Here is a 23,769-nt window from a genome sequence, read left to right as displayed (position 1 = left end):
AATAGTTTATTATCCAATATTTTACAATTTCTAGTAAAACTATTGCACAATAAAGTTGTTAAGTAATGTCTTGCTTTAAATTGTTCAAAGAGTGTAAGTTTGGCCAAAAGGTGGTTGAATTATTTACATATTTTATATGTTTTACTGTTGTAATATGGACTTTTTAATATCTAATTGCACATGATTTGGAAAATAGATTTCACTTAAAATGTGTCCTTGAGCCCTCAGTTCATATTAACTGAAGTAACCTCCAATTAAAGAGATCTGTCAAAGTCAAAAACTGGAGCACGCTAACCTTGCTCTGAAGATGCCTGTATGACCTTTAGTTTATTATTTTGTTAACCACCTTGGACAGTTACATAAAAGACTAAGTACAACTCCTTTGAGAATTGTTGCCATATTTAGAAACAAAAACAAGAGTGCAGTATTGACTCGTTTTCTCCTAAAATCAGATTCACCACTGTGCTAAACACCTTTACAACGAGGACCACAAAGCTCGGTGTAAGCCAGTGAAACAAATCTGTAACCTTCACAGTTTAATACTAAAGCAAATGCCTATATACATAATTTGTATTAATTTATTTAGTATCAATTTCCTTACCAGAGATACAGTATCTACTATGAAATTGTGTTTTAATGTAGATTTGTTTCATATAGGGATCAACTGTACTTGACAATGTGACCTATAACTATTAAGAAGACCACCATAATGCTCTCAAATATCAAATCCGTGGGCCTATTACAATTAAGGTCATGCATACAGCAAACAAAAGCATATGCATATTGAAAAGGATTTGAAAGCTGAAGAAATTCTCTCATTTTGATAACCTTACATCTGATGTGGTATTAGGAAATAACATTAGTAGTCTGAATTGTTCTGCTTCACTTAAAGAGCACTTAAAAAATGCAGTATACATTACCCCGTCTTGGCTCAACTTCTATAAGGAATGTGACTTTAATTTGTCGTTTCACTGTTTCACACGTGTGCGCATATAAGATATACATTAAAATCAAATTGCTGTTATGATGTCAGCTTGAGTTGATGCTGGGGGGGTGTCCTCAAGGATGCCGTCTCATTGGCCAGTCAGCAGAAATATCTCTCTCTAGAACACAGGGTCATATAAACACCTGTAGTTTTGTGAACTGCAGCAAGTATCTTTAGAAAGACTTCAGCTTTGAAGGCGCTCTGCCTACACCAAGTGAAGCAGACATCCTGAAAGTCATTGCAGCACACTATTAAGTTACAAGTTGTAAGTTAACGCACTCATCAGGGTGTGATGGTCATAAACGAACATTACAGAAGCATTGCTCAAACGCCATATTCAAGATTATCTTTACAAACATTTACCACAGGATATTTGCCCTTTAAACATGTTTTAACTGTGGTTTTATCATTGTGTTATAGTGGTTTCCTATGGGTTTATCTTATTATTACTGTACTTTACGACCCTGGGCAATTTTGCCTATAACTTGGATATAGTTTAATGCCATTCATCAAAACTTTTGCTATTTAAAATGTATATTTATGTAGCAAATAAATAATGTCTTTGATGGTCTGAATTTGTTTTCAGGCTTGAAACATATTGAAAAACAACCTTTCAATGCAGTAAGTTGCATATGAAATGAGATGAACAAGAAGTACATGTTGATCGAAACAGAGTAATCAATGTCTTACCTACAACTGTCCAGAATGATAATGTTGGCCTTTGGACTGAAAACCCATCAGTATGATCTTGAATCCTTAAAGAAAAAGGAGAAGGTTAAGGTTGATGATAGAAATGACCAGTAATACATGATAGCATACTGTAGAACAAATGAACTGTAATTGTCACATGTAAGCCAATCTAGGTTGAGATAAAAGAGAATGGAATCTCTCTGGCTTTTCTTATTTGTTTGTTTGCTTGTTGCAACCCTCTCTAAAAAGGTGGTTTACATTGCAAGGGTTATAGTGGTAGTTAGGCTTCAGAGAGCACAGCAAGCACCTTCAGCAATAAAGAAGAGAGTTACCTTGTGAGTTTTTAATGGAGGCAGAGCATGAAACCGGCCCACTTCTGCTCCAAAAATATATCATTGTTTAATAGAAACTAAATGTGTTTTGCAAAAAGGGGAAGAGTCACTTGAAAATCAAATAATTTATCCCTTATTCAGTGAAGTATCATAGAGCATGCCCACTAGGTCAAGCACCTCCCATTTCAATGATATCACCTGCAATATCTGGATCTGCTGGCAACAGCCCCAGTGCAGCAGAAATCCACTCATCTTTCTCGCCGCGACAGCCTATTGCTATTTATTACAATTTAAAAAGGTCACCATTTTCTCTGGCTAAGCGCCCCATGCTATTGATAATTTTATGCATAAACAAATGGCAAATTTGCGCCACATAAATATGTATTAGCAATTATTTTTTTTCCTCTCAGGCGATGCCAGCCGCATGCAAATCCCCCCACTCGCCGAGGCTGGTGGCTTTTGTGTGGCTGCTCTTCTCGAGCGGCTCGACAAAAGGAGCACAATAAACAGTTTAAAAGATCGGCTGTCAATAGGTGATGCAAATCTGAGGTAAATGGCAAGGAACCTGCTCAAGGATGGCACGGCGGAGGGGAATAACAGCACAAAGCATTATCATTACCATTACCGTTATTTATTTATTTTAACTAATTATCTGCGGCTTGAAGCACTCTTGACATGCTTAACGGAGGGGGGGTGGCGCTAAATATTCAGATCTTGAATAAATAAATATCCCCCCACACTATACCACCACCACCTCCCAAAAAAACAAACAAACAATCATAAATAGCTTTTATTCTGCTTGGATATGTCCTACAACATCAAGAACTAAACCTGACACATCTATGGAACAATAAGTAGACAACTCTGGACTGTAACAGTTTGGCTGTGTGGAAAATGCCAGAACAAGCACTGGCTGGGAAATTGGGAGAGCCAAATCACCACCAATTCCAACATGACGATGATTGCACTCCCTCTCCTAAATTCCTTCATATTAATAACTGAAGATTATTTCAAATCACAGGCCCACTTTTATTTGATTTTTAAACTAGTCAAATCACACTTCTTCAGCAACTACCTTAAATACAATATTAAGTTCACCCAGAAAAAAAGGTATGTAATACCTTGGCTAACTGGGAATTTGATTTAAGAAAGGGAATGATTAAGACTTACTGTAAAAACTCATTTTGAATCCTGTGGCTGAACACTCAACAGAACATTACATTTCCGAAGCAAACTAAAATAAATACTTTTAGAAGACAATTGAGTTTTGCTTTCATTTTAATTTTCACTTCTTTCTCTGAACACATCAGAAATCCTTGTTTTAATGTGTCTGTTTTGTTTTATACTTTTTGTTAGGGCTAACATAACGAATTCCCCTCCATCTTAGGTAGATATCGTAAGTATTGGTTTTCCCTTTCTAGTAGAAAGAAAGATCATCTCTGATTATAGTGTATACACAATATATTATGCAATTATAGAGTAAAAGTGAACTGTCTGACATTTCTCAAACAATGCCCCATTATTTAAACAGTCTTTATTATTATAATACCTAGACCTGTAATCTTGTTATTGCAGTCAAAAATAGTACTTATCAGAATACTGAAAGACTGTGCCTGGACAAATTGTTTGAAATGAATGTTTTATTTGCCTCTAATATTAAGTATTAACTCCCCACAATGGCTTCTAAACTTAAAGTGATTATTTCTCCTTCACACATTCATTATTTTTATTTTTTAAAGTACAGTTCAGAACTGATTTACATTTACCTATACATACACATATTTCTGTGTTTGTTTGTTTGTATTGTGGGAAAGCTCAGCTTCCACAGACAAGTACACGCACACGCACACGCACACACACACACACACACACACAGACTGCAAGGATCCTCAGCTCCCACTGCCAAGGAGGATTATCCCACAGTCAACTGCAATCACAGGTCCGGAAGCCCGAAAGACTCCTATCACTAGTTTCAGTCTTCCTGTGGAGACTCCAGCTCGCACCCTTAAGCAAATGCAGGCAGTGCAGCCGGAAGTGAAGAGGATATTAGGCTTTAAAACTATTGTCAGAATGGCCTTAATAAAAAAAATGGAGATAAACAACACTGCAGTGATAATTGCCACTTTTAAATCTGACATTGCAACACAGAGAAATATTATTTAAAAATAAAAAATTGTAGCAGCTTTCCCAGAATTGAGAGAAAAAAACTAAAGTTGGTTTATGGATTTGCTTTTAGAGAAATGCCTGGGATTAGCGCTGTGATCCATTGCATATACTTGGGATGTTTTTAATCAGTTGTTAAGCAATCAGCCTGTTAATTTCCCCCCTAATACAATAATCATAATTGCCGCATTTGCTAATCACTTTCCAAATGCTGTCTCGCTGCGATTTGGAGTTCTGTGTCGCTCCCCATCGCCAGAACTGCGGAGCTGCATCTGATGCATTCTTCCAATCCTCAAGTGCAGACCTCCTATCCTTTCAATCAACTTGCGGCTGAGTGACCCCCACCGCCACCGCCACCGCCACCCCTCTCTCTCTACCCTTACATTTCAACCACAGCATCCTGGATGTAATCTAATAAGCATTTCTATGCACTCAGAAAGTGACAGGTTTTGCATGAAAGGAGGATTGTTCGTAGAGGTGGTCTGTGTAGGAGGTCATTATAACTTCTAATCAAAATCCTCGTCAATGCACAATAATAAATATTTATCTGTAGGATGTATATGTAGTGCTGTGCAATTTAGCAACATGCTTTCCTTCCTGTATAATAATTATGTTTAGTCTTGGTCAGACTTGCTAGAGTTAAGGCCACAGCGCTGTCTCTCTGTTCCTGGGCTTGATACAAGACAGCCCTGTGGAAAAAAATTCAGGTTTAGAAAGCACACGAAAAGGGTGATACATTTTTAAATAATTTCCACTGAAATTTGTTATGCTGCCCAGCTTTGTGTATTCCTAATCATACAAACAATCCACACAAGAGTTATAAGAAAGACTTCCAGAATGAGTCATCTGGATGTGTTTGTGTTCTGTTAGGATTGTTTTTGTGGCTCTTTTTTATTTTAGGATAATTTATTTTTAGAGTTTACAAAAATGTACAAAAGGGTTAAGAATATTCACCTAATTCATGTGTTCTCAAAAATATTCTAATTTGTCAGACATAGCATACGTCTCATTTAAAAAAAAGCTAAAGAAAAAACACTACCAGTCAAAGAAGTGTGGACAGTATGCCAATCAGAAACAACTATTGTATAAAACAGTTTCATGTTACACTAATCTAAAAATGCATTTCAAGAATTCTGCCTCTGCTCTGACTAAAACCGCTAACAAAAATTCTCATATTAAAGAAAAACACAATCTTCTTTAAATAAATCAGAAGTATTTCACAAGACTTAACCCAATGTGATAATGTCATTACATATTTATTCAATGTTTATAGTGAGAATTAAAATAGCTACACTCCTATGGAAGGGGTTCTCTGTTTCTAAAGTTCTTCTAAAGTTTCAATCCAATGACTTCATATTTGAGACTGTAAATGCCTGAACAATAGAGTGAACAATTTTAGGACAAGCCATTCCAAATGTGCAAAGTGATTTATTTCCATTAATATAATAGCAATATTTAGCAGTTTGGCTCCACTTAAGTTGGTTGAAGCACGACAGTTTCACAAAAAGCTAAAATTAACTGAAATTTGTCACTGGAGCAGTCAGAAGGGCAGCACAGACACAAAGCTATTGTTAGCGGTGTCATATTTAATGTGAATAACAGATTGTGCGATAATGGCACATTAACAGCTGTGAAACATAGACCTTTTCACTTCAGGGTGATGGGTACATATATTCAGCATTGTTTTCCATTTCCTTTGAATGTAACTTTCTCTTAAGAAATCCCACGAGAATAGTAATATATAGTAATATATATATAAAAAAATGTATAAATAATTCAGTTTTAACTTTCAAAAATATATATATATTTGAATGTGCTTACATTATATATTTTGACTACAAACACAGTAATTAATCATATTATCAATAATAATGATAATCTACACATCTACTAGAGTTACACATTTTAAAACATTTTAAAACTTTGCTTTCACCATTTCTCAACTCACAATATAATCATTGTAATAATAATGTGATTATAGTGGTAACTGAAATCTTCAAAATGTTCTAGGGACCCCCTGGGATGATGTTGAAGACCCCCAAGTGGTTGTTGGGCCCCAGGATTGAGAACCACAGTTCTAATTTACCATCCCAATTATTTAAACTATCCAGTTGGGGGTGAAATGATAGAACTGACAGCAGGGTATACTGGATAGATGGTTTTCTTCAACCTCTTGCAGTTGTTCCTCTTTTTCAACCCACTCCATACAAAAGCAGAACTAATTTAGCAAACTGTGCAATTTCACTTCAAAACACAGCAACCTGGCGAGTCTTTACAAGCGGTCAAAACACCACTGACAGCGACAGGGTAAGTCAGCAGAGCACAGGAATTTAATGAGCAGAGGCCCATGCAGTGACACTACATCCCCATCTGACAAATGGACAAATGTGAAATTATGGATCTTTCCACTATATGAAGAGATGTTTCCTTTTTGGGATATTTCTGAAAATGTATTTGGCTAATTTGGACTCGTGAATATACCACTGCTTTTGTAGCTGGTTACTTTGCTAAATTAATTTGCAGACATGCCATGTATCTACCTGAGCAATGCTTCTGCGGTTTGTTTGTTATCCATTTGGTTTATGATTGTAGAGTTCAGTCATTACTACACATCAAATGGAAAAACAAGGCGAGAAATAAAGGTTTTAAAAATGGAAAAAGCAGTATGTAATTCAGGTCTACGCTATGATCTGAGTCTCCAGTGCTGAAGCATTATATTTCACATTTGAACAGTCTTCTAGAACAAGGATGTAACTGCATACTGAAAAACGAACCTCATGCTGTGCCGTCTACGTGGGGGGAAAAGTTGAATGATTACTTAAAAAAAAAAACGTTTTTTTTCTAATCATGCATAAGTACATTGGTTTTTTTTGTTTTGGTTTACTGTAAACAAATTACAATGCCTCCTGATAGTGTACAGCATTCTTTGTAACACATTTTTGATGTATACAGAGTCACTGTTTCAACTTAAGTTGGAATCATTTCTATCATTTCCACCTGCACTGAATCTCTTTCTTGTGTACCACTGCCATATTGCGAAGTTGTCTTCATAACGCCAGCTATCTGATAAATTCACTGCCTGCACATGAAATGGAAGAATCATGTTAGTACTGAGTGGGACCATGAAAGCACACAGTGGCATGATTTCCAAAGATGAAATCTGATGGTATTTTTATAAATACATGTGCAGCATACATGATCACACCTCAGATTCAAACTGCACACATCTGAGCACCTGATACACATGTCCCAAATGAGTGACACGGAAAGAGCAAAAATAAGTGCTCCCCAGTCACCTAAAATAACCCAACCACAATATTTTCCTACTTTTCATACCCTACTCTTACATTTTGATTATAATTGTATGCAGTATAATACCAGAAGTTATTAATGTTACTGTTGTTTGTAATATTCATGTTCATCCAAATAGTTAATTTTGCCAGTTAATTTCTTGATTTCGATCCCTAATATAAATGTCCACACCTACTTATAATACTTCTTCTCTCATAGGTGGGGCCCTGTGTGTTGCATGACTTAACTTTTTAAACTGCACTGCAGTCATGCAAAACACAGTGCCTTGCTCATAGGAACTTGCTTTAGCTTACAGATGGTATGCAGTAAAACTATAATAATGTCCCATTGATAGAAGAACCAAGGACCTAAATCAGACATTGCACGCAACTTTAAGTCACGCTGCCCAGAAATCACAGTCGCTGTTTTGTTGTCTTTAATTTTATTTTTAAGGTCTTTATTTGCACAGTAGCCTTGTCTGACCTCATGTTTTATAGATGTTACAGACCTTCATTGTTTGGCTTTTCGGCATGGAGACAGCTGAACAAGCTTTGAGTCTATTACTCTAAACTAAAACATATTGTGCTTCAGTTCTTAGAAAAGATAGAGGCCGTTTAAAAAATGGTAACGTGTTCCAGAAGTAGTTGGGAAATGTCAAATCTTGGCCGGGCCATTTCACAGACCTCATATGCATTTGTATCCTTGACGAAGTGCAACTCCAATTTGGCCATCAACTAAAAAAAAAAAAAACTTTCTTAAACAAATCTTAATATGAAACAAATTTGAGAATTGGTATAGTATATTTCAATAAAACAGCCTAAATAGAATCCTGCACTGCTTATCTTGGAAGACACCGTTACTGTCATTGGGTACAAAGGAATTATCATCATGGATAAACTCGGAGAAGGATCCTAAAATCTGCCTTGCCATAATCAGTAGATAATCCCCCTTGGCTTATTGCTGAGCATTTCCTTATGCACACACATCCTTTGGATAAAGGCGTCTGACAAATTAGATAACATCCCATAGATCCTGATATGGGTATATTTGCTGATTTGATTTCCACAGGGTAAAAGTGAAAGATTTCATCATACAAAAAGTGGACATCAGACCATGAATTATACTGCATCATTGCACCTGTGCTAATCGTTTTGTAACGTGTCTTTACAGATTCTCCCAGAAGGTTGCCGTCCCTTAAGTTTTTCAATTTTTTTTTATAAAGATTGTATTTTTTGTAAACTTTACATTTTTTGTAAAGTCCTAAGAATGGGAAACAAAAGAGGCCCAACAAACATGTTTCTTTAATGCAAAAGGAACCACTTGGTGGGAAAGAGAGAAAGAAAGAAAAAGAAAAAAGGAAACTAGTTCTTTTTTTTCTATCCCCCAACTGTTGCCCTCCTTGCTCCGCTGTCTCTCTCATTCTCTTCATGCCCATTAGCTACTCTGACAGCTTGACAGGCGGGAATAAGGAAATAAAACACTTAAACATTGTTTCCTGATGTATACATTCATCTCGTCTGCCAAACACAGATATTGAGGAGATATTTCACTCCTACTGTCAGCTTGCTAAATTATACCCCAGCTCGCACAGCAAGGCAACTCTCTTGTCTTCAAATAGCCACAATCATTTCAACTTCCCTTTAACAGAATACATCAGAACACAAGTGTGCGGTTACTGGTGCCGTGTTTCCATTCATTTAAAACTGCCATTGGACTATTTTAACCCCTTGCTTTCCACTGAAAATCTATGTTTTTGCTACACTTGGTTAGGTGGTTGTTGCTCAACGTTTACACACCCTCGGGCTTAACTCAGTTCAACCAACTCAAAACTTTACAGTTTTCCCTTAAGGCTGTTTCAGTCTTTCACTCCAGTGGAAAAGAAGAAATTATAAACAATGATAGTGAAATTACTACTAATTCATCTTGATGAAGTTCCACGGTTGAACACTTTTGTGAATACTTTTGACTAAAATCCACAGATCGTTCAATATCAATTTTCTTTAGTTATCATAAAAATATGTCCACCATAATTAAAGCTCTGTGGCTCTACAAATCTACCCACAAAGTCTGTTTGTGGTGAGTCCATGCTACCAGATAAATGCTTACAGCTGTAAGTGGCAGCTGCTGTAATCATAGCAGCATGTATAGGAGACAAAATGTGCATTTGGGAAGGAGGGAGGAAGAAGTCAGGTATTATTTGAATCCAATTATTTTTATCCCCCAAAGACAGAGCAATAGAAGAAGTTCAAATGTTCAATTAAAAGAAAAGAAAAAAAGCTGTGGTCTGTGGGACCTCTATAGATCACAAAGTCAAGATGATTCATAGCAATTGGTTTAAGGGGGATTTGTGAAAAACCCAGCAGCATCCCTTCTGTAGGAAAGCAATATTGTTACACTGACCTGTATGCTTCCACCAGCAACAACTATAGACCAGAAACAGCAAGGGGTGATTGAACTCAGGGCAACACTGAAGACCAGGAAGGGGATAGGTCAAACTGGTCAGAGCAGCCCTGCGATTTATGTGAACAGGATTTGAGTAAATCATATCTTCTATTCTCTCTCTCTCTCTCTAATAATCATTCACCAAAGTCTATTCACAAAATCAAAAAGATATAGATAGATAGATAGATAGATAGATAGATAGATAGATAGATAGATAGATAGATAGTAACTTTGTAGTTTACTACAATTATGCAGCAATTTAAGTGTCATTAAGAGGTTTAACCAGCAGTCAGATCTCTGATCCCAAGCCTACAGTTCTGCTAGCAGACATCTGGCTAGCCAAATGATCATTAACTGCTGAAAGTACTTACTTGCCACTCAGTAGGAGTGTTTGTCAAGGTGTGCACTTGTACACATGAGAGCTGCAGCAATCTGGTTTATATTGAGTTGGAAAATCAAAACACCGGTTTTGTGTTCGCTTGAAAACATCACTTTTTGGACATTCACAGAGGATATTTTTGTATACATTTAGCTGTTCAGTTCTTGAGGGCATAACAATTGCATGACACAAACTGCAAACTGTTACTAAAGGAAAAGTATTTATAACATTATATTATTATCTCTATTAATGTATCTTTTAAACAAAGTTCAATCGATGTCTAAAACTGCAGATCTCAAGACGTCCCAGAGTTCCAACTCAAAACAAAGCTTACATTCTCTGGATCTCCTTCATTTACTATAACATTCAGAGCAAAGATTTAAACCTTACCACAACTGGACCTTTCAAGCACTCAAGGGCAAGCTTGTGTTTAGAAAAACAGTACATTTCCTGCACACCAAGCCTGTTAAAAAGGAAATGTTATTTAATTTAAACGGTAACTATTTCAAACCAAACATGTCAAGCAGTGCAGTATTATTAATCAACTGTCCTGCAGATAATACAGACTACTTTATTGACAACACACTCGGTTTCTAGTCTGCCAAAGAATCAATAAGACATACCTCCCCCCCAAGCAAATAATAATTTAAGTTTTTCATACTGAGAAAATGTATGGCACCGTTTTGGTTCTATGCAAATCCATATTTAGATTGACTTTATAAGAGGGCAGGCCCATCAGGAACAAGCAAACAATATTCAAGAGGTTATTATTAAATGGAGAAAGCTACTTCAAATGTAATTCAGTTTGCAAATGAGGAGTCTTCATATGAAAGCAGACTTACTCCTTAACTTGCATGCACTGCTACTTAAAACTGATTTCCAATTTTTTTTCTCGCTCCAGTATTTATCTTCATCATCAGCTCCATTGCCATATTTTTGCCATAATTATACCCATGTCTCCAGTATTGCAGCCATCCTTAAATGTATTAATAGAAAACGAAAATAGTTAGCTTTGCTTATTTATTTATTTTGGAAGCTACTGCAAACTTTACATCACTCAAAAAAACTAAAAAAAAAAACAATACTGTGAATGGAGACTAATGACCCACACACAAACAAGAAATACAAAAGGCAAAGAGAGAACCAAATTAATTTAAATTTAAAAACTAGAAACTAAGAATAGGCTATTGTGGGCTTTGGAAATTAAGTCTCCTGAAATAAATGATGAGATTTCTCTATAATAGCTGACTGAAAACAATGACAACAACAACAAACAAAACTAAGGGAAATATATATGCAATATAAACTTGTTTGCCATACACAGGCTCTCTCAAATGTATTTAAATATTTTTGCTACACCCTGCAGAAGTCTGATATAGTTCTCTTAACTTAATGGGGAAGATATGGAACAGTAAAGCTTTTACAAATTCAACAGTTGACTTGTCTACATTTCTGTCGACTGGTACTAAAAATAAATAAAGTGTTAACAGACTTATAATAAAAACAAAGTGAAGAGCAACCTAGAAAGCAAACAGCCCTTTTCTTATTGTAAGGCACACTATCTACAAAAGGGATTAATGCATCTGAGGCAAGATACTGAAGGCGGCATGATGTACTTTGCAGCAATAACATTTGTGTATCACTTTACTCTTTAAAACAACCTGATTTATACAAGACACTAGGTTTGTGTATACACTAAGTGTTATAAATCTGTTGTACTTTAAACAGTGTAACCATTTGGTAGTTAATTATGCTCCTTGTCTAGGAATTATGCTATAAAAATTCCTGAACTCTTGGCCCCTTGATGCACATTTCTCTTTGTCACCCTTTGTGTACACCAAGTTTTTTTTCAGACATGAAAATATCAGTGAGGATTTTTTTGTTGAGTTTTATCCTGCAAATGGCATGTCCTCTAGGAACATCGGAATTACCCACCTGCTGTTTGTGTTAACAACCCTACTTATACCTAATATCTATGCTTGTTACAGTATGTAACTTTGCTCTTTACCTATATCAAAAGGAGCCCGCGAGGAATTCCTCCAAATAAAAGTCTGGGACTAAGCACATAGATGCACACAACAGAAAGAACTTCATGTTTAAAAATAGGTATTATTTATGTGTGTACTAAGAAATGGCTGTTTATGCATCATTATTATCTGACATGTTAAACGTTTTGGAGAAATTTACGGATTTCCATGAACACGATTGAAAAATCTATCATTTGTAAATCCTCCCAAAACATACGCATAGAAAATAAATATATAATTCAGCTTCAAATGCCATCATCCCTGTTACCACATCTGAAAATTGGTACACTAATTGATTTCATAATAGTTATCATATGAAACAGAATGACCAGTGTAAAATATGTTGAGATAAAATGGTGACCTAACAGCTTATAAAGCCTTGTACAAGTGTAACTAATAGCACCTGCTGCAGGTGTCTTCTTGTAATAAATTGATATAATCAGCACGAACATTTACTTTGTGATTTCCATTTGATTGAACACTTGACTGCAGATCTCTTTTTTTAATCTAGGAATGTATCTACAACAACCTGGAACAGCCCAGTAATATTTCTAAGACTGCAAACCATTCTTGACTTCCGATGAGAGAGTACTTGAATGCAATTTTTATGAGTTAGTGCTGTATGATAAATAGTCCCTTAAACATGTTGATCATAGCAAGGGACAGCGTACAACTTTGTGAAACCATTAAAGCAGTTTGTACTTTTACAAAATTGAGAAGGGCTTCCTTCAAAGTCTAAAAAGGTCAAATGGTTGTGGCTTTTTTCAAACAGGATTAGACATTTGAATGACTGAATCAGAAATATTTTAAATGATTGAAACTGAGCAAATAATGTATTAACTGGCAGTATAATAAGGGGAAATACAACTTTGTTCTTCTGAGTAATAAAGAAACAGCAATATTACTGAAGTGTAAGTTGACTTGCAATTCATGTTACAAAAACCTAGTTGGTACTAAGAACTGAACATTTTCATCAAGAACAATTACAAAATGTTGGTCTCAAATATGAGATGAGCCTTTGAGCTACAATAACTCAACAGATATTAAAATTACAACCTTCTCTGCCTGTCTGGCTATTTTAGGAACAGAACTGTCTATGTTTGCATACATGTAAGCTTTACAATAAAAGTTAAGAGGAAATATAAATAATCCGGAATTGTCTTATCTCACACTTTAAGGCTTCACTTACTGTACTTTTAATATCAACAATGCACAGCTGTGCTTACAGCTGGGAGAAGTGCCACTTCTGCAAAAAGGATAGTTTTAAAGATAGCTCCTTAATGTCCAGAATGGTGTATCTAACAAAAAAATATAAATACAAGTTTGATTTTATGCTTTCATGCAAACACCTGCCACCATCAAGTACAAAGTTAATTGATGATGTTACACCACAAAGATCACATTCTTCTACACATCGGAAGGATTGCAGGAGCTTTACCCTGGACAAATCAATCAGGCAGCATGGCAACCATCAAAACTGTTTTATAACTTGATGCATACATGAAATGCTAAACCAAAATAAAAAGACAGACAAACCAATTATGAAATGTACTTTAATGTCATAATATGGTTCCATTTTCAATTGTTTTAAATGCCATACAAAATCTTGACAGGTCTTACCAGTGAAATCAATATCATGGCTGTTACTTCGGAAAAAAAATCAGACCAAAACATAGGCCATAGTTGTAGAGGAACAGCTGTCAACACTGAGTATCTATTACAGGTCTAGTAGATTGACAACTAAATTGAACTTTAATTGGAGGAGAAAACATACATATTCCATAACCAGAAAATGCTGGCATTATGGTCTTTTTAAAGTACCAGATGAGGCGGGTTCGTCTTTTACGGCTTTAATTCAGCCATACATCTATTACAATCACAATAATGCATGTGCATTATGTAGGCCGAGTTTTAAACAACAAGACTTTATTGATAAATGCTATTGATTACATTACACATTCAACAAAAATATGGAAGGTTCAAGGTTAAAAAAAAAAAAAAGACAAAATCGGGTTCTGCTGTTGATTCTTGATGCGTCAAAATGATTAACTGGATTTGGGCTGAACAATTATATGGTGAGCAAGTATTATGGTCCAGGACTTTTCTATTCTGAGTTTGCAAAGTCATTCTGTAGTAAGATAATAAATAAATTAAAACCTTGAAACGCTGGGCAAAAAAATCTGGTATTTGTCATTCCAAATGTTTTTCGGTCAATGCCAGGTACACACTCCTGACAGTCCACAGCTCTCTTGTGTTACTCAAATAAGGTGTTCAAGGAAATGAAATACACCCACGTACTAGTATCACATTATGGTTCCTTTGCCTCCAGTTTGACTTAAAAGGCCTCATCTAGGCCTTAATTAAAAGAACAGCACAAAATTAAGGTCTGTTTTTTTCTCTTTCATTTTTTCATTAAAGTCATTATTTTGTTGAAAATAATGGTAACAATGCATAAAGAAAACGCAAGCATCGTGTGGGTATTTTTGGCAGAGATGCACCATTCTAATCGTTTTAATTCTATCACAGCATGGTAACAAATTCTAGTTAAACCACATTAATGCTGCTAGAGGATTAATCTTCGTATTTTGACAAATATATATATAAATATATTCGAATTTGTTTTTAAGGAAGATGAAAAAAAATCATAAAAAGGAGTTAATCCTTTAAATTTGATCTCAGAAAAAAAATGTGCATGCAAAATATCAGTCTATCTACATTTAGGATTGTATTAAATACCTATTATAGAATTAAAAAATAAAAACTGTATATTCCTTTATTATTAATAATAATATATCATATACATTTCTTGTTACTATATACATTTGTTTTTAAATTATCAAACTATGTTCTTGGCAATTATGCATACAAGGGAGTCACTTACTTTGAGGTCTTTTACAATCAATTTAAATCTTTGAGGCCAACGTTGCAGATATAAACTACATATACAAAGACAGAACTCAACACAACAGAAATCAACTTCAATTAACATGAAGAAAATACTATCTATATCATTACTTAAAATACAGATATTCAAATGTTTCATAGTGAATTCTTAAACTGAGGGCCAGAACAAATAAATTTGGACCCACCCGTGAATGGTAAATTACAAACATGTACCCTGTCGCACTTCAAATTTATAAGTAGTAACAAGTGGCTTCTGACAATAAATCAAAAAGCTACAGGCTACAAGTTTCTCGGGAAGGGCAAAGTTTTGATTTGGCCCAACCCTTAACTAAGTTAAATAGAATAATGTTAATGTTAAAGTTATCCATTGACAGTGTTAACATATTCAATTATGAAATTTACCATATCACCATAATTTCTAGATAAATAACTTTTTCAGGTAACTTAACTAATGTTTTTATTTATTCTGTGGACTGAACTGGGCATTTTTTTGTTTGTTGTTTTGTTTTCCTAAAGCATCATTAGGTCTCATGACAGTGTGAAATTCAACAGCTGAAACTAGAAAGAAAAGAAGTCCCTTTGTGTCGCCTTTTGTTTCCGGTGAGTTTAGAAGAATTGTGTTTATTTTCAATAGAGGCTGAGCTGCTAAACCCATTAAAATGAGAAATTAGCTTTAAACCGCTCACATCTGACATGTCACTTGTATTCACTGGTGTGCAGAAATGTGGCAGTTTACTACTTCTTCTGTTTGAAACTTGCAGCACCATACTTCAGATTGTGGTGGTCCACAAATAACAGGGCCGGTTTGCACAAGTTTAAACAAATGTCATATTCTTGATTTCGATATGAAAGTTGCGTCTCCTTCCACCAATACACAAGATTGGCAGGCAGGATTGCACTGTGCTACACAACAGTGCATCTGAATCTACACAGGCCACACCCCTAGGTAAACACGGATCCCAAAATCGAGATTGGAGAAATACCAATAACGGATTGCATAGGGCTTGAATGACAGATCGACAATGCCTGGGACACTAGTGCTAGATTACTACTGGCCGTGTGCAAGAACCGTTAGTTTTACTTTGCTTTATTTCTTTAAATGAGTGCTGTGTTCTAGTCTGACCATCTATTGTTCTGGGGAGTCAACAGCACAGGATGGGTGCACTAAAATCACCCCCCATTCAAATGTAGTGCTTTTATAAACTTGGGTACTGATTGCTCCACTGGGTGCCAAGTCTGTATAAGAGCACTGGTCCTTGTACGTTCCGCCTTAATTCAGTTGTGCTCACTAACTAAAAGCCTTTCTGGACTGTCTCAACTCATCCTTTTTTTGCCAAGCCCACCATTCGCTAAATTATTAAGCGCAGACAAAAGGGAATAACCTCCAGACCAGTGAAAATAAGGCAGTGGCCATGAAAACAGCTTTCCCATTTTGGCAGTGAAGGTAGCCTTTCAGTGCTGTGTGTATAGTCTGCCCTGAAGTGTCAGGGCTGTGTGCTGTGGTATAAAGCTTTTCTCCATGCCTGTTGCTGCCTCCTCCACAGATATTCTCATCCCCCTCAGCAGCTCTACACATGTGACACAAGACTCCTCTAGACATCCTTGAAGTTGGCTGCAACAAAGAACCACAAAAAGAAGCCAAAGCGGAAAACACAATACAAAAATTTTAAAAAACTGCAAATAAGGGTTTCTGACTGGCTCATCCGTGAAATGCCTCTGCTTGGAAGGGCAGGATGTGTCCTGTAGCCGTGAAATAGCTGGCTCAAATCCGGACTCTGCCATTCCGGACTTGCAAGCGGGCAGCTCCCAGGGGGCGGCACGCGATTCATTGAAGGGCCACTGGAGTCGGGCAAGAAATACAATCTCTTCACACCAGAGGCGGCCGTGGCTGGTGGAGGGGGCACCCACAATATTGTTGACTCATTAGTCAGAGCGGTGGCAGTCAGACATCTGCTCGCTGCTGAGCTCGCAGTGCAGGAAGCAGCAGATGGCTACACCATGCAAGGTTTCGGAGGATGGGTATATGCAGTCTTCATCTCTCTCTGGGCTGGCACAAGGAAGGGCGGTGGGTGGGGGGGGTAGTGGTGAGCCAGGCAGTTTTTAGGAGGATATAAAAGACAAGAGGAAATAATTGACATCCCTGCCAAAAATTCAAGTGCTAAGGAAACATTTTAAAATAGCCACTTGTGCAGGGCTGAACTGAAAAACAACAGGTTTAATATGAGAACTGCATATAATGAATGAATGAATGAATGAATGAATGAATGAATAGTACTACTCCTTCAGATCAAGAGGACATGGGAAATCAAATCTACAAATCTACAAAGCTTCCTGTTCCCCTGATTTTATTCTCTCATTCTGTCATTAATCTCCAGTTTACAGTTTCATTATAGAAGCAGGATTTACCCAACATTATAGCAACAGAATTCTGAGCTTTAAATAATAAATGACTCAGAGCAAATGTATATCAGGTCAATTTTCCTATTAGTAGCTCCAACAATACCAAAAAAAAACATTGGCAGTATAAGTCAAAGGCTACATTGTGAAATTGAAACGTATGCAGATATTGTTACTCCATGCCAAAACTTTATGAAGCACTGAAAAGTCAAAAACATGTAATAAGTAGAAAAAGATTAGACATTAGATTTACCTTCTGCTATTTTTATTATTACTATGTTAACTCTTATTATGTAAATCAGATCCTGGCACACTCTCGACACGAACAGGTTTTCAATATTTATTCTGTGCACCAAATAGTTAGACTGCTACAACAGCTGAAAATAGACTGACAAAGCATCGGAGGCCGAGAAAAACAACTTGTCAGTAACGAAATGCTTCTAATTTTTCTGTCATCTGCCAGCAGTTTTACAAGTGAAGAGCATTTTGCCCCCACGCAACAGTGAAATAAAAGATTTTCCTTCCAGCGATCTGAGCATATGCAAAAATCTGGTCTCTGCAGATTTTGCAGTGAGGCGAGTCCTGGGCCCAAACTAAATATTTGAGTCGCTGTGCTGACCGCTGCACACCTGCTCTGTGTTCCTGAGCTGAAATGAAAATACTAATTCACTTGTATATTAAGCCTGTCCATGTAAATGGTGTTTATGTTAAAGGAGTCGTGTTCAGTTTGACTGCAGCACATAAAACTGATGTTGCTGTCAGTTCGCATTACATCTCCTTTTTAGTAGAGAACGCAACTGGAACAGACAACTAAGCATGCAAATGAAATATTTAACTCCTTGCATTTAAAAGCACACTGCCTCCTTTGTTCATCTAACAAGCATTTTGACTACAGAAAACTTACTCACACTGCAATGACAGAGAATGCAAGAGAGGTGAGGGAGAAGGAGGGGAGAGGGGGAGAGTGACCCACACCACATAAAGTGCCATTTAAACACAAACCATAAGCCTTCTTGAAAGAAAGGTTTGTTCTCGCATCACACAGATGTGTTATTTCTCCGTCCAAGAAGTGACTCTTGTTTCTGTTCAGTGAGGACTGTGGCTCTGTTGAAGTCTCTTAAATTTAATGCATCTATTTGTTTGTTTAAATAACCAGAACATGGCAATACAATAGTGTCTGTTGGTTGGATTCTATACTTTTTTCTTCCTGTGTACGTGTTTATTAAGTTATTTTTTCATTAGAATGATTTACTAAAAATTTTGCTGAGTCACCATTGGAATGCAAAGTATAAATATTGTTTAAAAACTCCTTATCTCACATTAGAGCATTAAATTAGCGTGTTTCTCATTGCAGTACTTTATTATTGATGTCAGGCACTTTGGGATATGTTACTCTGAAAGGTGCTAGCCGAGGTGATTTTGTTCCTGCTGTTGTTTCAATACCGAGTAAAGATGACAACACATATGCAAGAAATTAAGCAACCTTCTGCCTCAAGTTTATATCTAGCAAAAGGCTGTGTGTTTTGTATTACCATCTTCATACATCTTAATTTAGAAGAGGTACACAAGCGTTTGGCAAAATATCTGGACCCCCAAGCTGCCATTTGTGTTTTTACGGTTATATATGGCAACTTATCCAGGTCATATACCCCATATACCAATAAGTGAAATGGAGTTCTAGGTTTTTTAATTTTGGTTTGTTTATTTATTTCTTTATTTGATATTCAGCCAAAGTTCAAATACTGGGTCCCTATTAATGCAAGCAGTAACAGCTTCGTGGGGGCTATCCTTTCAAAAGGCCGTTGCTGTCTGTATTGATATCAAAGGGCTGTTAAAGTGACAGCTACCATCCTGTCCCTTTAACCTTTTGAACAGGCTCTGTGGCAGCTATGAAGCTTAATCAATGGAATGGAAGTGACATTTCAGAGTAAATCAAATTATATGGAAATGAAGGCAAATCTAAGGTCTACACTAAGTGCTGCTCATATTAACACAGAGGTCATCGCCATGCCAACAAGAAATGCTACAACATATCTAGAGCGGTCTCAGTAAAAGCAGGTGGAAATCTTTTCTTTGATTTCTCATGCATTTCACTCTTAAAAATAGGTATGTAAGCTTTAAAATAAAACACATTTAAAAAATAAATTATTCTCTCCCCAAATTCAACATGTCCATACCTTGGATTTGATCTAGATGTGGTCGACCAGTCTGCTAACGCAAACCTTGGAAATTTTTCATAAAGTTGGAAATCATTCTGAAACTTGAACAAATCAAACGCTTTGAATAAACACACTTGAACATTTGCTGCTTCATACTGTGGTTGGTGATCAAACCAAATCCCACAAGTGTTGTTTAGTACTTTTATTTACAGGGCACAACAGCCAAGTTTTGTTTTGTCTGGGAACTAATTTAAACCTCCATTGGCACAGACACACTTACATGCATCCCCAGAAGTACATGCTGAGCCTTCTCATTTATTAATTATTATTAACTTTCTGCTAATTGTGACACTTTGCCCATACATGGGATAATTATGTCAGTCACTTTGGCAAATACCGACAGTGGCAAGGTGAGTGGAAGGAGCACATTAGTGGCAAAACTGCAGTATAGTGAAAAACATTGCTTGAGAATCGAATTGAAGAAGAACAGGACTATCCCTGAAGTGAAACACTCAATTTGTGAGAGTGTGGGCTCCTCGCCATGCTATTACAAAGGCAGATAAAAAAATATATACAGTTCCCTTAGATGGATTGGCTCTTAATAATGCTCATATAGTATGTTCTCCATTTTAACTGGGCTCGGTAGCCATTTAAGGAGGTCTTTTTTATTCACATTTATTACAATGTTTTATTTGAATGTACTCCACTGAGATTAAAATAAATGTAAGCATGCACAGACTACAGCAAGATGATCAGCTTAAAGGGGAACACATGCAGTTCCTAAAATGTGTTGGAATTAGTGTATATGTAAGATGCATGGCCTTTTTTCCAGTTTAAATCTATTATTTCAGCAACTTTGAACACTTTAAAATCTAAAACGCGCCATTGCGGATGCTGTTTTGGGGTTTCAGGATTGTGGATACACAGCAGATAAACTACAAAAAGCAACAAATTTGTATTCCCCGCAGTAGTTGTAGCACACATGCTGACTTTTGACAGCTGCTGTGGCAAGATTTTAAAGTGTTAAAAGTTGCTTAAATGATCGTATCGAACTGGGAAAATCCCATACATCCGTTATTAGCAACACTTAAGACACATAAAACCATAATTTTAGTAACTGTACTAGTTCCCCTTTAAGCGCAGAGAAAAAACATTATATATATATATATATATATATATATATATATAACATTGGATGTACTGGATTTCTTCAAAATCAAATCAAATGACTATTACATTCCCCCCTATCCCCCCCCCGATCTAACATACTTTTGCATGTCCACTTCAACCAGAATTGACAGTAAATTAATTTTTCAACTTACGTTAGTATATTGAATCGTGCACGTTGCGCTCTGCCACTAATTAAGGTCAGGGGGTCATGGATAACTCGTGAAAAAAAAAAAAAAAAAAAAAGGATGTCAGAAAAGGCCATTCAATACAAGCATGAGCATTTCTTTAATTTGTACGGCAAGAACATTGTTAATTGTTAACTCCACCATCTTCAAGAGCAGAGCTGAACAAAAAGGTTAGGTAGGCATGAACACATAGTTTTGTATTTGCCAGCCAACAAGTAAGAATATGGAACATTTACTAACTTTTCCCTTTTCTAAAGCAAACAAAATCACTGAAAAGCTTTCACAACCATTCCTCCATTTTATTAAAGTCAATGTTTTTTCCCCTCCATTATTATTACGGCCATTATATTGTTATTTTACCAAATGGTAAATTCACTTTCCCTTGTTATAACTTAATAACTATAATTAAAAGAAAATAATTCAACTCCCCAGCTACTCTCCAGTTTTTTATCTTTGCTATTTGGTTTTTATTGTAGTTCTCGCTGTCACAATTATGATTTACGAGTCTGACTGCACTTTGCATAATTATGGGAATGCAAGAGACACAGAATTGTGTTACAAAGAAATTGAATTCCATGTTTTTTTTTTCAAAAACAGCATGTATTATCATCAGTAGTTTATAGGCCTTAATTTGGTGTTGTCACCTTAGCATTCAAAATAGTTGCAGTGTGGCGACAGTCAAAACTGTGCTTAGTATAAATATTGGAACATTACTGCAACCCCTCTACAGACAAGTTTTAATTTATTTTTTTCATGTTTGAAACCAATTGTTTCACAATTTCTCTACAGGTAAATCTATGGAGGGTTTGAATTACAGCATTGCCAAAGGCTGTTGCTACTGCAGGTGGCAGGTTGTGCAATGCATATTAAGGGGAATTGTCCTCTTGTCTTTTGATCTGGTCATCACCAGTTTGGATTCTCTTGGACAGTTGCTTGGTGGATGAAGGGAAAGCATGCACTGCAGAGATACGTTATCTGTTGATCCCAGCAATGAGATACAGTGCAGCATTCGTCACTATTACTGTTTACTATAATTTTTTTATGCACAGAGATATGTCCCCAGTCGAAGAAAGTGTCAATTAATGCCTGTGACATGAATGTGGGTTATTTAAGTGGAATACAGACCAATGGCAATTTGACAGAGAACCTCAGACAGACCCCAAAGCAGCTGACAATTTTATCCTGAAATTCCTCTACAATTGTTAGCATCTAGTGAGACAGAGTGTGTACCTGTAAAATACACCAAAAGCACACACAGGATACAAAGGTTAACCCCTTCTATATAAACCTGAAGCTACACTTTTTAAAATGTGATATTTCTTAAGGTTTTAAATAAAGGTGAACATACTATAAATAAAAAAAAGGCATTTTTGTATAGCCTTGAGGGTGGGAGGTCTACACATTTCATATACTTTATATTTTCACACTTTATAAATCTGCCATTAAATTGAATTTGAAATTACAGCTGGGATAATTCCATCGAAACAAATCGATTATTTAAATATCTGACGATTGATTTGGTTTTCGAGTTCCTGCTTTCACATACAGTTAGCTTCATGCTCCTTTTAAGCTTTGACTTCTTAATGCGAACTAAGTGTTTACATGTTGCTATGGTAATGTAGTGAAATGTACTGAAAATGGCAGACTGGCGAGAGAAAAGGAGCCAGACCAAGGAGAAGAGTGTCAGGGTGCCAGCAAATGGTTCATTTGTGTGGCATTACAGTACACTGGAATAATGTGTTTGATCAGAATTCAGATTTTTCATGCATTTGTTAGATGCATCTGATAGTTTTAAGTTGTTGTAAAGAAAGCATCACTATAGTTTAGTATTTTAAGGGCTAAATGCCACCTTCTTTATATATACATTTTTGTTGATGTCTGGTTTGTTTGTTGTATAAAAACTATCCTATAATTAAAGTACCACTACCATGAAATGCCCACTGTCCTCTTTTTGGGCTTTCTAATTTCCTCTGTAATTTGTAATACATTTTAAACTCGCTCTTGGAATTATAGTTTAATGAAGTGGATGGGCTATGCTTTATTCTAGTACTTTTGGTACTGGTAGGGTGATGATATTTGACATTGTTCATGGTTTATTTTGTATAATTGTAGTGATAGATACACCCATGACATTGCAAAGGGCCTATGTGGCCCCCAGACCCCAACCTATATATGAGTACCATCAGCACTCCATTTCTCCATTTCAGATATTTTTGTGTTCTGCCATCTATGTGTCTATCATTTCATAAAGTTTGCCTGTTACAGTTTGTTGATGTGAGCAGTTTTCAAGAAACGATTTCCACAACAACACTTGTTTTTGTTCCCTTCCAGAAAGGTTTAGTGTTGCTCTGTAATAATAAATATAACTTTAAGACAATGCTTTTATCTTTTACATATACATTTCTATAGAAGGTGTGCAACAAGATTTGTTTTATTATTTTACACAACTACCTTGTGTTGTCAGTGTTACATGTTGTAAGGTTTTAATTAATATGTCGTTTGTTACCTTATTGTAGATGCCTGGAGTTAGAGCCGGCAAAAACGAAAAATGCATCAAACTGCTAGAATATTCGTCAAAAAAATAGAACAATGAGAAAATGTTTTGATTAATATACATAATTTAAATGTAAATTGAGGTAATGTTG

General features: G+C 36.1%; 1 protein-coding gene across 1 annotated transcript in view; it reads right to left on the bottom strand.

Moving 5' to 3' along the window:
- The window catches only part of sox5 (SRY-box transcription factor 5), a 251,783-nt gene that overhangs the window by 209,618 nt on the left and 18,396 nt on the right, over positions 1-23,769 (bottom strand). Inside the window, exon 2 of the mRNA XM_066705360.1 lies at positions 1,676-1,740. The gene's annotated coding sequence lies outside the window, so the exon portion shown is untranslated. The remainder of the gene's footprint in view (positions 1-1,675; positions 1,741-23,769) is intronic.

This window comes from Amia ocellicauda, chromosome 5 (assembly GCF_036373705.1).
Source record: "Amia ocellicauda isolate fAmiCal2 chromosome 5, fAmiCal2.hap1, whole genome shotgun sequence".
NCBI lineage: Eukaryota > Metazoa > Chordata > Actinopteri > Amiiformes > Amiidae > Amia > Amia ocellicauda.
This window is presented reverse-complemented; position numbering and strand designations above follow the sequence as displayed.